Source organism: Pogona vitticeps, chromosome 1 (genome assembly GCF_051106095.1).
Source record: "Pogona vitticeps strain Pit_001003342236 chromosome 1, PviZW2.1, whole genome shotgun sequence".
Classification (NCBI taxonomy): Eukaryota; Metazoa; Chordata; class Lepidosauria; order Squamata; family Agamidae; genus Pogona; species Pogona vitticeps.
In genome coordinates, this window is record NC_135783.1 from 46445082 (window position 1) to 46459469 (window position 14388).

The 14388-nt window shown below is 41.3% G+C and overlaps 1 protein-coding gene across 1 annotated transcript in view; it reads left to right on the forward strand.

Moving 5' to 3' along the window:
* Positions 1–9720, forward strand: part of MDGA1 (MAM domain containing glycosylphosphatidylinositol anchor 1) — a 379759-nt gene extending 370039 nt beyond the window's left edge. The window contains exon 16 of the transcript XR_013540404.1: positions 9683–9720. The gene's annotated coding sequence lies outside the window, so the exon portion shown is untranslated. The remainder of the gene's footprint in view (positions 1–9682) is intronic.
* Positions 9721–14388: the final 4668 nt, after the last annotated feature.

A 14388-nucleotide genomic window follows, 5' to 3' on the forward strand; every position in this document is an offset into this window, starting at 1 on the left:
TTTTTCTTAAATGCCTCCAGTGTTGGAGTGTTCACCACCTCCCGAGGTAATTGGTTCCATTGCTGTACTGCTCGAACAGTTAAAAAGTTATTCTTCATATTCAGCCTAAATGGCTCCTTTTAACTTGAGACATTATTACATGTCCAGCGCTCTGGGATGATCAAGAACAGATCCTGCCCTTCCTCTGTACGACTATATAAGTATTTGAAAAGTGGTTGTTGTGGGTTTTTCAGCCTCTATTTGAAAAGTGCTATTATATCTCCCCTCACCTGGCCTGTCACCTCCAAGTGAGACAGAGGACCCCATCCCATCACCACCCAGGAAATAAGGTTCACCTGTCAATGCAATCAGCTACTCCCCATGGAATAAACGGGCCGGTGTGTGTGTGTGTGTGTGGGTGTGGGTGTGTGTGCGCGCGCGCGCGCGTGCGCGCGCATGCACGCACGCACGCACACGCACTACCATGTTCTTCACCTCAGGCAGCAAGCCATCTTGAACCAGCCCTGCTCATCATTGTTCTTTGTAGTCCTTCCCGCCTCCCACTCTTTCAAACAACTTTGAGCAGACTTCAACTTTAGGAATCAAACTGGCTGAAATCACTCTGTGTTTTCCTTTCGGGAGCTGACAGCACAGTCATAAAAATGAAAGATTCTCAAAATAACACGCAGCATTGAGAAATTGAGCAACCTCATTCCCCCCCCCCAACATTCCTTGCAGCCTGCACCAGCCTTGTCAGCCTTCTTCAAGACTGTCTTCATGATTTATGGTGTTAATAACCCAGCCTGAATCTTGCCAGACCCCTGGGGCTCATAACCAGATGCTTACATAAATGTGGCACACTCCGGTATGGGACAAGTGGAGCTTTGTTTCAGATCGGGTCCCCACTGCTTTTTCCTCACAGAGGCAGTCTCAAGAGAGGACCTGGGAGGTTCATTCTGTCTCCAAGGCCCTGCTTTGCAGATCTTCATGCTGTCTTTGGCGGCATGTGAGTGAAAGATGGTATCTTTACAGAGAGATCCAATCACTTCTTGGATACATTCAGAAATATACACTCCCCTTAAATCACAAGCTGGACAGCATCAATGCTCTCCTATGCACTTCCCTTCAAGACAGAAAAGCTATGAAGAAAGTATAAATTTGCCTCAGTAGCAAATGCAGACGCCTTATAGCACTAAGAGGGATTAACTGAGGGCAGCATTTCAAGGAACTGAACATGAACAGGATTAATCTTCTCACTTGACCAAGGATGTTGATTTTTGGCAGAAGGGAAGTTCAAAATGCTCGGGTTTAGTTTTCATGGTTGTGTTTCTTTGGAGATTCTTACAGTTTTAAATTAGGACACCACGAACAGGCCATGAAATGTAATTGTTTCACTTTAACATGATGCCTACCAATAAGGATGTGTGTGTGAATGTATGTATGCATTTATTTAAAATCTTTTAACCCACCTTCCTCCTTTGGACCTAGGGTGGATTATGGCAATTAAAATACAGTATTTAAGACATCTTGGAGAGTGAAGTCAAGTGGGCCTTAGAAAGCTTGTCTAACAACAAGGCCAATGGAGGTGATGACATTCCAGTGGAACTATTTAAAATCTTAAAAGATGACACTGTTAAGGTGCTACATTCAATATTCCAGCAAGTTTGGAAAATTCAACAGTGGCCAAAGGATTGGAAAAGATCAGTCTACATCCCAATCCCAAAGAAAGGCGGTGCCAAAGAATGCTCCAACTACCCGTACAATTGCACTCATTTCACACACTAGCAAGGTTATGCTCAAAATCCTACAAGGTGGGCTTCAGCAGTATGTGGACCAAGAACTCCCAGAAGTACAAGCTGGATTCTGAAGGGGCAGAGGAACTAGAGACCAGATTGTTAACATGCGCTGGATTATGGAGAAAGCCGGAGAGTTCCAGAAAAACATCTACTTCTGCTTCATTGACTATGCAAAAGCCTTTGACTGTGTGGACCACAGCAAATTATGGCAAGTCCTTAAAGAAATGGGAGTGCCTGACCACCTTGTCTATCTCCTGAGAAACCTATATGTGGGACAGGAAGCAACAGTTAGAACTGGATATGGAACAACTGATTGGTTCAAAATTGGGAAAGGAGTACGACAAGGCTGTATATTATCCCCCAGCTTATTTAACTTCTATGCAGAATACATCATGTGGAAGGCCAGACTGGAGGAATCCCAAACCGGAATTAAGATTGCCAGAAGAAATATCAACAACCTCCGATATGCAACCTCCTTGTAATGAGGGTGAGAGAGGAGAGTGCAAAAAACAGCCTGAAACTCAACATCAAAAAAACTAAGATCATGGCCACTGGTCCCATCACCTCCTGGGAAATTGAAAGGGAAGATATGGAGGCAGTGACAGATTTTATTTTCTTGGGCTCCATGATCGCTGCAGATGAAGACGGCAGCCACGGAATTAAAAGATGCCTGCTTCTTGGGAGGAAAGCGATGACAAATCTGGACAGCATCTTGAAAAGCAGAGACATCACCTTGCCAACAAAAGTCCGAATAGTCAAAGCTATGGTTTTTCCTGTCGTGACGTATGGAAGTGAGAGCTGGACCATAAAGAAAGCAGACCGCCGAAGAATTGATGCCTTTGAATTGTGGTACTGGAGGAGGCTCTTGAGAGTCCCCTAGACTGCAAGGAGAACAAACCTATCAATTCTAAAGGAAATCAACCCTGAGTGCTCACTGGAAGGACAGATCCTGAAGCTGAGGCTCCAGTACTTTGGCCATCTCATGAGAAGAAAAGCCTCCTTGGAAAAGACCTTGATGTTAGAAAAGTGTGACAGCGAGAGGAGAAAGGGACGACAGAGGATGAGATGGCTGGACAGTGTCTGCGAAGCAACCAACATGAAATTGACACAACTACGGGAGGCAGTAGAAGACAGGAGGGCTTGGCGTGCTCTGGTCCATGGGGTCACGAAGAGTCGGACACGACTAAACGACTAAATGACGACGATTTAAGATTAGTAGTAACAATGAGTATAAAAGAATCCTAATTTATTATTTTATTTATTTAATTTATACTCCGCCTATCTGCTCAGAACGAGCACTCTAGGCGGCTAAAAGAATCCTAAAAGGATCAATGAATACAATATTTTAAAAAAACCCACAAAAGCATCTCCAAAATATCTTCAGTGCATTAAGATACAACAATCCATTAGAAAAGAAAACCCCACTCAGCAGCCTTTCACTCAGGGGACGTTTGTCAGAAGAGAAAGGTCTTCACCTGCTTGCAGAAGGACAGTAAAGATGGGGCCAATCTGGCCTCCTATAGGAGCGAATTCCAGAGTCTGGGAGCAGCAACAGAGTCCCCATCAAATGTACAGTGGTGCCTCACTAGACGATGATAATCCATTCCACTGAAATTGCTGTTTAGCTAAATCATTGTCTAGCGAAAAGCATTTCCCCATTGGAATGCATTGAAACCTGTTTAATGTGTTCCAATGGGAAAGAATCGTCGTTGTCTAGTGAAGATCAGCCATAGGAAAGCCACTTCACGAACCACTGATCAGTTGTTTAAATAGCTGTCTTGCGAAGCTTAGGTCCCGAAAACACCCGATTTGCGAGCACGGAGGGAGCTGTCAAAATCGTTGCCTATGGAAAACCGGTTTGCGAAGCAGGGACCAAACATTGTCCAGCGAAATTCCCCCATAGGAATCACTGTTTTGCGAATCGCTATAGCAATCGCAAAAGGTCAATGTCTAGTGAAAAAACTGTCATGCGGGGTAACTGTCTAGCGAGGCATCACTGTACCTGTGAAGGTGGCGAGACTTCTACTGATGATTTTATCCCTTGAGCAGGCCCCTAAGAGGAAATACAGTTCTTGGGATAACTTGGACCCAAGATATATAGAGCTTTATAGGTTAGAAACATCACCTTGAATTGTGCCTGGAAATGGATCGGCAGCCAGTGGTGCTGTATGCAGCTCTGATCTTGGGACACAGACTGCCCTATTATTAGGCAAGGTGAGGTGGGTTTCCCAGGTAGCCGATGCAGGGAGGCAGTGAATAGTGGTGTGCGGTTAGAGGACGGTGGTGCCTGTGAACCTTGTCGCCTGGGTGCTGCCCTCAGCTACGCATAGTGGAGAATGACGTCTGAGAGGAACATGTCCTTCACTTCAGGCACTGAAATTTCTTTGGTTATTCCTGTTTAGCAACTGATAAGGCTGAACAACAGTCTTGACCTGCTGTCTTGTTTTTAAATTGATTGGCCAAACCTTTGGAGAATGTGTTATCCAAAGGTAACAAATGTGCCCTTGCTTCCATGGGTCCTGAAGTGCCAGTAGTCTAACTAGTTGCTCTGGTGAGCGTTTATTCTTCCCACTGGATTTAAAGTCTTTTATGCATAATCATCCTTACTCTTGGGGGAATGGCGGGTTGTTTCCCCATTCCTTTCTTCCTGGCCTCTCTGCTTAGTGGTCGGTAATTTTTAAGATTGTAATTTATTCTGTGGGCAATGAGATGAGAACTGATTTCTGCTTTTTGGACCATAACTCTTAGAATTACCAAACTAACATAGCTGAGGAATTCTGGATGTTGTAGTCCAAAAAGTAACTTTTCTAATCTCTTCAGAGTGCCAGTGATCTAGGGTGGTGGGATCAGCACAATGGCAGCTGAGTTCATGAAACACGGTCAATGCTGCTGTGGTTTCTCCTCTGTTGTGTAGCATATGAGAAAATGTCATTGGGAGGAGTCTCTCCTTGACGGAAGGTCACCGGGACACCATTCTTAAACCTTGCCTCTGAGATTTCCAAATATCCCATTTAAGTCAATGAAAAAGTTCATGAGAAGCTAAACAGGGAAACCTACAAACATGAAATGATAGAGAAACAAAAGACAATGATGGTGAGGTCTTTGTGCTGAATTACATTGTTCCCAAACACAGTCACTGGCATGAGATAACAGATGGACACCAAAAGAAGGAGGAAAAGAGGAGGAACGCTTAGCTGTAAGAGTGTGTCTACACTACAAAGCTATCTCACTTTGATACTAAATTAATTGTTATGGTTCCATCTTATAAAATTCATCTCAAATGAGCTCCTTTGAATTATGACAGAATATGTTTAATATTGCCACCCCAATGACAAACCCCTGGGCTCTGTAGAATGAACTCATATTAGTTAAAGTTAGATCAGACTCCTAGGATCGTATAAAATAGATACATTCATATAATCAGTTGTGGGTCATTAGCAGGAAAACAGAAGTATGTAGAAGAATTAAGTAGGTGTTATTGACATCTTGATAATACATTGGCTGCTGTGCCATGGCAGTTGCCGGTTGCCACAAACTAGTCTGCTTGCACACACACACACACACACAGAGAGAGAGAGAGAGAGAGAGAGAGAGAGAGAGACTGAGTGTGTGTGTGTTTAGGTCAGCTTTGGGAAATAGGAAGGTAAAAACAATTCACCAATACAATGTAACAAAAATAAACTCCCCACTGGATAATAAATTTATAATAAACTCACACACCATCCAACAACCATGCCAGCTCCAGAGATGTACTTATGGCTGCATTGTGTTTGGCCTATGACATGGTGGAGCAGCCTCAATTTATTGCCCAGAGTTTGAGAATTGAGCCAAATCATTGGACTCGTTCTGTTGTAGGAATAATTTATCAGGAAGAAGCAAGCATAGTGGTTCATGGAACTCCAGCTCTTGGCTTCTCCTGCTAGCAGGAACAGCTGTACAAACCAAGAAGATTCTACTCGTGGTTTGTTTAGCGTTACCTATGAACATGGATTTATGGTTTGTTGCTCTTCTAACAAGCCAGATTCATAGGGCAAAAACAAACCAGGTTTACAATTCTATCTTACTATAAGAACTACAACCAAGGGATCTGGCTTTGGATGTAACAAACTATGGATGGAAATTTCTTTTTATGTTTAGCCATTCTACTGTGGGAATGAGTGAGCAGCATGAACTGTTTATTCATTACTGTTATGTCTCTAAACTGGGCCACTGATTCCTTAGTTACCAGAAAGGAACCTGGGACATACAAAATTCATGCTGAGGATTTTAAGTATGGTAAAAAAATCATGTTCCTATTAAATATCAACTACTATCTGCTGCATTGTGGGAGAGAAATACCTCTCCCCAAGCTTTTTGATCTGAACAAATCATACCATGATACCAGTGTCGTTCCCATTAGGTGAATCCATGTCCAATAGCTTCACAATCAAGAGAAAATTTAATGGGTTGTCCTAATTAGTTTTGGCATGTTCTTTCCTCACTAGCATTATGAAAACTCTGTTTTGGAGGGAAGAAGCTGTACAACAGCATATAATAATCATTGGCAGCATTCCTGTTGGTAGTGACTACGGCTGTGCAGGGGTCTCCCAATTCATTTTAGGACTTGATCTTGAAATTTTGATTCAGCCCCCATTTGAGCCAGAGTCTAATTTGGATTGGATAAGAGTTTGGGCCTGAAACATTAATTTTAATACATTAACATTGAATCTATTAGGGCTTCTTTTATACCCACTCCAAAATATGATAATTTAAAAATAATATTTTAAAGTTACAGGCAAAACCCAACTAAGGAAAACCATATGCAGAAGGGCAATCATTTAAAATGTCTCATTTATTTAGTTATTAAGTAAAATCCCAGAATTCTCCATTCTGGGAGTTCGACCATCCAGATCCACATCTGACTTGTACTCACCTGGAGAAAGGCTGATCTGACCTCCTAGGACAGGCCAAGCTCTAGCCTATCTACCTGTTAGAAAAAGAAATTACCCCAGTGCTTGCTGAAAATGAATGGCACATGCTGAGCAAACACACAGTAATTTTATTTCTTTGATGAGCTGTACTTCATGTGATCAATCACATGACTGGTTGTGCACCAGGTTTTGGAACCAGTATGGAACTGGTCACACAAAGGAAAGCATGCAAAAGAGGGGAACGCTTGCTGGATTACCCTAATGCAATCGCATAAGTGAATAATATTCTAACCAAAAATAACACTGCTAGTCATTTTTTTAAAATTATTTCTTATTTTTTGCTATGCCTTCTGAAGATATATGTAGATATACTTTTCCCTCAAAGGTACAGTAAAGCATTTATACACCCCCAATAAAATACTGGCTGTATTAGAAGTAATTTCCATATTTGGATCCCAGATGATCTTAAACTATCACTCCCAAAAGCCCTAAGAGATAATAGTCAGGCATTCTTGAAAATGTAGTACAGGAACATCTAGTTTTCCAAGCTAATGTCTTTGATGAACTTTACATGGGCCAGAATCCCATTGTAAATTTATATTTGCATAAGGAAAACTGCATAAGTCACAGTGACAAATTACCACTCATTAATATGTTGCTATTTGAGTTCCCAAGGACACACTCAACTATTCAATTGGAGACACTCAAAAACACAACCAGCACCTCTTTAATTAGTGACAATTTGCCAGTAAGGTAAAGGTAAAGGTTCCCCTTGACAATTTTTGTCCAGTCATGTTCGACTCTAGGGGGCGGTGCTCATCCCTGTTTCCAAGCCATAGAGCCAGCATTTGTCCAAAGACAATCTTCCGTGGTCACATAGCCAGTGCGACTTAGACACGGAATGCTGTTACCTTCACACCGAGGTGGTCCCTATCTATCTACTTGCATTTGCATGCTTTCGAACCGCTAGGTTGGCGGGAGCTGGGACAAGCGACGGGCGCTCACTCCGTTGCATGGATTCGATCTTATGACTGCTTGGTCTTCTGACCCTGCAGCACAGGCTTCTGCAGTTTAGCCCGCAGCGCCACCACGTCCCTCAATTTCCCTTATATAGTTTCCCTTATGCAAGTGTAAGCTGGCAATAGGATTCTTCTCATAGACTTGATTAGCACAAAACTGAAAAAACTATCACAGAAAAGGTAAAAACTAAGAATTGGGAAAAATCACAGCTTCTTCTTCTCCTGGACACTGTTTCAGTTTACAGTGACTAACTTCCTATCATATCCAGCACCCTGATGGGATACTCACAAAAACAAAACTTTGGGCTTCTAGTCTCACATGGAAAATGTAGCTTAAGAATTCCTTTTGGAAGACAGATTATTAAGTTTGTATGATTTGCATGGCCCCTCCCTTAGCAACATCTTAGAATAGCAATAAACGTCTAAAGAAAAAAAATGTGTTCACCTGTATTGAAATTTTATTTGACATCCCAAGAAGGACAATTTATTTTGCAATGCATGAAATACACAGGGGAACAATATTGGGCCAAAGGGAAACATTGACAGTTTATTCACATTCACATACAGTACCAAGAAAGCTTTGCTTAGGGTGAAGGCTGTGCAAATCATCCAAGTTTTATCTTTTAATATTTAACACCGATGAATTCATTTTTAAATTTAATATTCCAGGATTTGGACCTGACTTTAATAGAGTTTGAACTGTAATCTGTGTCTACAGTTGGCAATCTGAATGTTTATCTTTGCTTTGCAATGGGGAGTTAAGATAACTGTCACTTTTTTATTTTTCACAGATTTGCATGAAATCTGGGGTACATGTGCTAACTTCTTTTAATATGGATTAGCCTAGTTTACGCAAAGTAAAAAAAGATAAAGCTTGTGAAGAAACAGAGGCTTTAGAGGACAGAAATGAAATTCAGACTAATCAAGACAATAAAAAAACACTAACATTTTGATCAGAACTGTTCAGTGATCTACTCTACTAGCTAATTATAGAAGGAAAAGCTATAAGAGAGTACCAAATACAGCTTCTGAAATTATAGAATCCCTCCTCACAACAACAGTTATTGGAGAATATTGGAGAGGTTCTTCATGTCGTTCTAGGGACACACTACTTTTTTTTAACACTGTCCACGAAATCAGTCTGAATTGCTTCAGACCAATTTGATTAAACTCATGTCTAATTCAGATTAATCTGATAGACTGCAGAAACAACCCATGTTAGTCCAGATCAACTTGATTTAGTTTGTGACTCAGAATTTGGCTAAACATGGCCCTAATCATGATTAAACTGCTGCTTTGGATTCATACTTACTTTGTTGTCATGTGCCATCAAGTCAGAACTGATTATAGTGATCTTAACAGGGGTTTCCAGGTAAGTGAGGTATTTAAGGAATAGTTTTACTAGTTCCACTCCTCCAGCAAGTGTCCATGGCAGAGCTGGGGAATCAAACCCAGATTTTATGAGTCCTTGTCCATTAGTCTATCCACTACACCACACTGGGCACCACTACATCACACTTGTTATACTCCTTATCAATTTGCAGAGTAAGAGGAATTTAGTCAAACTTAAAGTGTTCAGTTTTTAAAAGAAGAGGCTACATTGATTGTTGTAGGTTTTTCGGGCTGTTTGGCCATGTTCTGGAGGTTTTTCTTCCTACGTTTCAGCAGTCTCTGTGGCCGGCATCTTCAGAGGAGTTCTAACTCCTGTCCTCTGAAGATGCCAGCCACAGAGACCGGCGAAACATTACGAAGAAAAACCTCCAGAACACGGCCAAACAGTCAAAAAAACCTGCAACAACCATTGGATCCTGGCCGTGAAAGCCTTCGAGAACACAAGAAGCTAAATTGTTGTTTTTTCTTAAACGCTTCTGTGATCAAAATATTCTACATTGCATTTGGTATTACTGTATTTACTTTTGGACAAAATAATAATTACAATTTACTCACCATTGCTCTCATTCCTTGCAAAACCTTACAGATCTACCACTGCAGATTTTGATCCATTCAGAACATGCCAGTCAGAAAAGAAAAAGGTTTGTTCCTTGCAAGTGAAGTCTCATTTAACTGGAAAACTTCTCCAAACTTTAAACAACAATCTATCTTTGACCTCTGCTTACTGATCAGAGGTAAGGGCAAAAGAATAACAAATAATGAATCCGCACTCGCTATTTGTCATGTCAATTTAAATTTTAAAATTTAATGAGTGTGAGACTAGTTATGTTAAAAGCACAATGTGAAGTCATTTCCTCGTCTTATTCACCCTCCACTCTAAGTAACATCATGAGTTGTTCTTAATGCATTACTCCCAGGCTCTGAAAACTAAATACTCACACCAGAAATATCATGAAATATTAAAATAATTATTTTAAAAAGAAGAAAGATTCTGATCTAACAGCTTTCTCTCCGAGGTTCATTGTTACATAGTTACTGAGAAAGATCATTCTTCTTCTGATCAGGAGAGGAAATTCATGTGTTTCCATCTCCATTGTTTACCGTTTGCCCTGGCATTTCCAGGAAAGGGAACATGTCTTAGGTGTTTATAGTAGCCACTCTGCCATGCATCCTTCCTCTTCTCATAGAGAGATGGCTATGTCGATCTAGCCTCCAAGGGGGACATGTACTAAAGAACATATTTTGTAGTGCATGAGCCAAAATATGCAGCAAACAGCCACTTTTAATGGAAAGTGGAATACCAAAAAATGGATGGATGGATGGATGGATGGATGGATGGATGGATGGATGGATGGGTGGGTGGGTGGGTGGGTGGGTGGTGCAACATGACTCAAGACATACAGAAATGGGTATTATTAAGTAAGAAGTGCTTCCAAATAATAAGAGCATGTGATGTCACAGATTTTGAACTAATACCACTAATTATGACATGAACAGGTCCTATAGCTTCAAATTAGGGCATGTACAAAAGATAAGGGTAGTTTTGAGAGGTGATGCTGCTGATGCTGTTTTAAGGTCTAATATCAAACAAGGCAACATGCAAACACATCTCAGTCACTGTGAGAACAGAGTGTTGGATTTGAAAGGCCTTTGGGCTCTCTGTATGAGTGGGATTTGGTTACGTGTATTCACAAGATTTTTCTGTTCGTGAATTTTGAAGAATTCGTTAGGAAAACTGATATTCTTTTGTAACAGAGGGCTCCTTAAGATGGATATTTTTCCTGCTGTTTGATGCATTACCAGAACAGATTGGTTTACGTTTTTTCCAGAAACCACATGATGTAGTCACTAGAAGTGGCAAATTTGCCACCAGAGCACCCCAGTACCCAATATGCACCTTTTTGAGCCCCTGTCAGGGTCTTCTACTCTTTTAGTGTGGGTCAGTACATTCTCATTTAGCCCATTCCCATTGTGTGTGTTTGCTGGGAATGGACTATAATCAAGCCTTGCAGCTGTCAAAACTACCAAAGCTGCTTTCAGTTTTTTGGTATCATGAAGTGGCTTAATAGGTGAGTGACTTTAGGACATCAACCAATTGAACACTTTCCCAGCTCTTCCACGGAAGGGCAACAAAAGTGATCTTTTTAACTCTGCTAGACCATTGCTGTTGCACTGAATCACTTAAACCACACCAGCCCACACTAAAAGAGCGGTCACACCCATACTTGGAAAATAATATCAGATGTCACTGCATTAATTGCTAAGAGAAAACATGAACGGGGGAAAATATATTACTATACAGACTGAGAGACAACTGCTTCACAAATTCAACATTACTATAGTACTACTGCAAAAAGGAAAAGAGCTACTTGGATTAAAACAACACTGAAACATGAACAATGGATATAAAGTGCCTATTAAGTTGGGCTGATGATTAGGAGAAAACGCTTAACTGTCAGAATGAATTTTTAGAGTAATCTCCCTAGAACAGCCGCAGGAGTTCAAAGTTTTATTAATTTTAAAACTGAGCACAATAAATACATAGATGGTGTTCTATTAGTCTTTTAAGTATGGTATCTTTGTTATCATCTGAGTAAAGTACTATTAAACATTTTGAGGTCAAACCATTGTTTACCACAATCCCCTTGATGGCAGCAAGTGGACAGAGGTGCCACCGCATGTAAAGAACTATTGTAGACTCCAACTGCATATAATCTCATGATAGTTGTGAATATATATATATAGTTTCTAAATGAAAATACAAAAGTACATGGGAAAAAATACAAGTGGTTACTTTTGATATGTTGTTATATCCTGTGAATCACTTCCAATTTATGGTGACCCTAATAGTGAAGAATGTGAGGTGTTAAAATGGTGATTTAAGACTGTGAGAGGAGGTTCAGGCAGACTGTCTGGCCCCAACACACAATTATTAGGGAGCCAGGATAAGGGCAGGTTTCCTCAGTACCAAGCTGGTAGAAAGGAGCCCACATAGGTGAAGGAGAGATGGCTGTGTGATGAGGAACACCTGGAGGAGGTAGAGTCAATGAGAACAAAAGGGCAGGAGGGGCAAGCCATGGGGTCATTGTTTAGCATTGAAGATGATGACATCTGGGAAGATGCCAGAGAAACCAACGAAGAGAACACTCTAAACTGCCTCCTCTCACCCTGTTTGTTTGTTCATGACAGGAGTCAGACACCAGAAACTCCAGCCATATGCTTGGATACGGCAGCATTTACCTGGACACTGCCATGGCCCTGGAGAAGCAAGTAATGACAGGCACGCCAGGGGAGTGGACAGGAAGAGATGAACCACAGAGCTTTCATCCATCTGTATGAATCCTCCCTAAAATAGACATCTCCAGGAGCAAAGCTTCCTTCTACCTCCTGCGTTCCAGAACCCAGATTCCAGGGAATCTCCAGGGAAGTTAACTAGGGCCCCAAGTTGGCAAGTGGCACCCAAGAGGCTAGAGATTATAACTCAGCCCTATGAGACTGTGGGTGGAAAAGCAGAGGGGAGTGATGCTATATCACCATTAAAAGTAGTTCTAAGCCAAGAAGCTGTGCTGGAACCCATGAAGTTATTGCCAGAGGACCCCAACCCCACCAGTGCCCCCAAGGTGAGTTCCCATAACTAAGGAGGAATCTGAAGTCAGGCCTCTGGAGTCCTGATCCAATACTCTACCCACTACACCATACAAGCTCTCTATCAGTCCACAGTTCTAATATCAAAGGTAGTATGTCTTTGAATACCATTTGCTGGTTTGATTCAGAAGCATTCCTCTTATATTCTTTCATTATCTGCAGTTGCCCGATACATTGCACTTATTGCTCAAATGTGTGTCTGAGAACAGTCCTGTTTTGTCGTGCCTAGCATAAATGCCCACCATCTTCAAGTGACTGTGTGCAGATCAAATGTCACAGACAAAATTTTCAAGTAACTTCTCATTAGCCTGCAATAGTTTCAAAAGTAGACGTTTTGCATATTCCATTGGGAATCTAGCAAGTGCTGAATGATGAAATCAAGTGAAACAGACACATGTGTGAACACACTTCGCAGTCTCTCATCATGGAGATCCATTATATTTAAAATCTACTATTTGCATAAATATATTGTTGGAGGGATTATACATTCACTCTTCCAAAGGTACCCATCTGGTGCCTATCAGCCATAGCAAGTGGCAGGCTGTAAACAGTTAGCAGCTTGACTCAGTAAGAGTGTCAACAGTAATTTTGTGATCAATGAGCCCAGCTTACTTAAAATGTTATTGTCAGCTTAGCCTGTGATCTTATCCTCCAGTGTGCTACTCCATGGCTATGTGTAATTTATTACAAAGATGATACTGAGGGCCAAGAAAATCACTGTCCCCTCCCCAGCTACATACAACGGTGGTGATGGTCCAGCCTTGCAAGGGGGTGACAGAGGTTTTCATTATTGACTTCCCTTTTCTCTGGGCTGTTTAAAAGACAAAGGGTAGCCCCATCTCTGCTAGTGAAAGGGAAGGTATAAATGAATGAACGATGATATAGTCAAGGATTCAACCTTGTTATCCAATTCTAAATCCAGCCAATTGAGATAATTATGGCACGATATTGATTCTCAGCAAAACGTCCAATATATTCCACAGCAATAACTCTTTGTTCAATCACAAGCATTTCCTGAGCTTCTTAATTCGCCAGAGGAATCAGTGTGATGCATGCTTGACTTTGTACCATGAATGACAAATGCTAAGGACAGAGCCTTACATGCTGTCCTTTCCAGGACCATGCCAGTGAAACTTTTGTCATGCTTCTGAACTCCATCAACCATGTTTGTGCTAAAACTGGTAACAGGACAGAAACAGTACAATTCCAAAGTACAGTATTTTCCTCCAAATATTTATCTTGTGATATTGGGAATGTTATCACATACTGTATTATCTTATGGAAATAAGTAACATTTTCAGCTCCCAGAGAAACAGAAACCAGTACAGTATATTGTACACACAATGGTGTATGTCCTATTCAGGCTTTCTACCACCCAGCATTGTAAACATGCTTAAAAGAAGATGCCTAGGCATTTTCCCTCTGTTGTTCATCACAGTTTCAGCACCAGCTCTGAATAGGAGAGTTTCCTACTCACATGTAAGGGCTATTTGCAAGAATCCTGAACAATCTGGGTTTCCGTTCATGTGTGGCATCTCCACAGAAGCAGGACCTTTCTTTTCAAACCTGGCACTAGAATAGTGAAGAACATGACAGCTGAGGGGCTCAGGCTAGGCACTCTCCCCACTGATGATCATAGCAGACCTT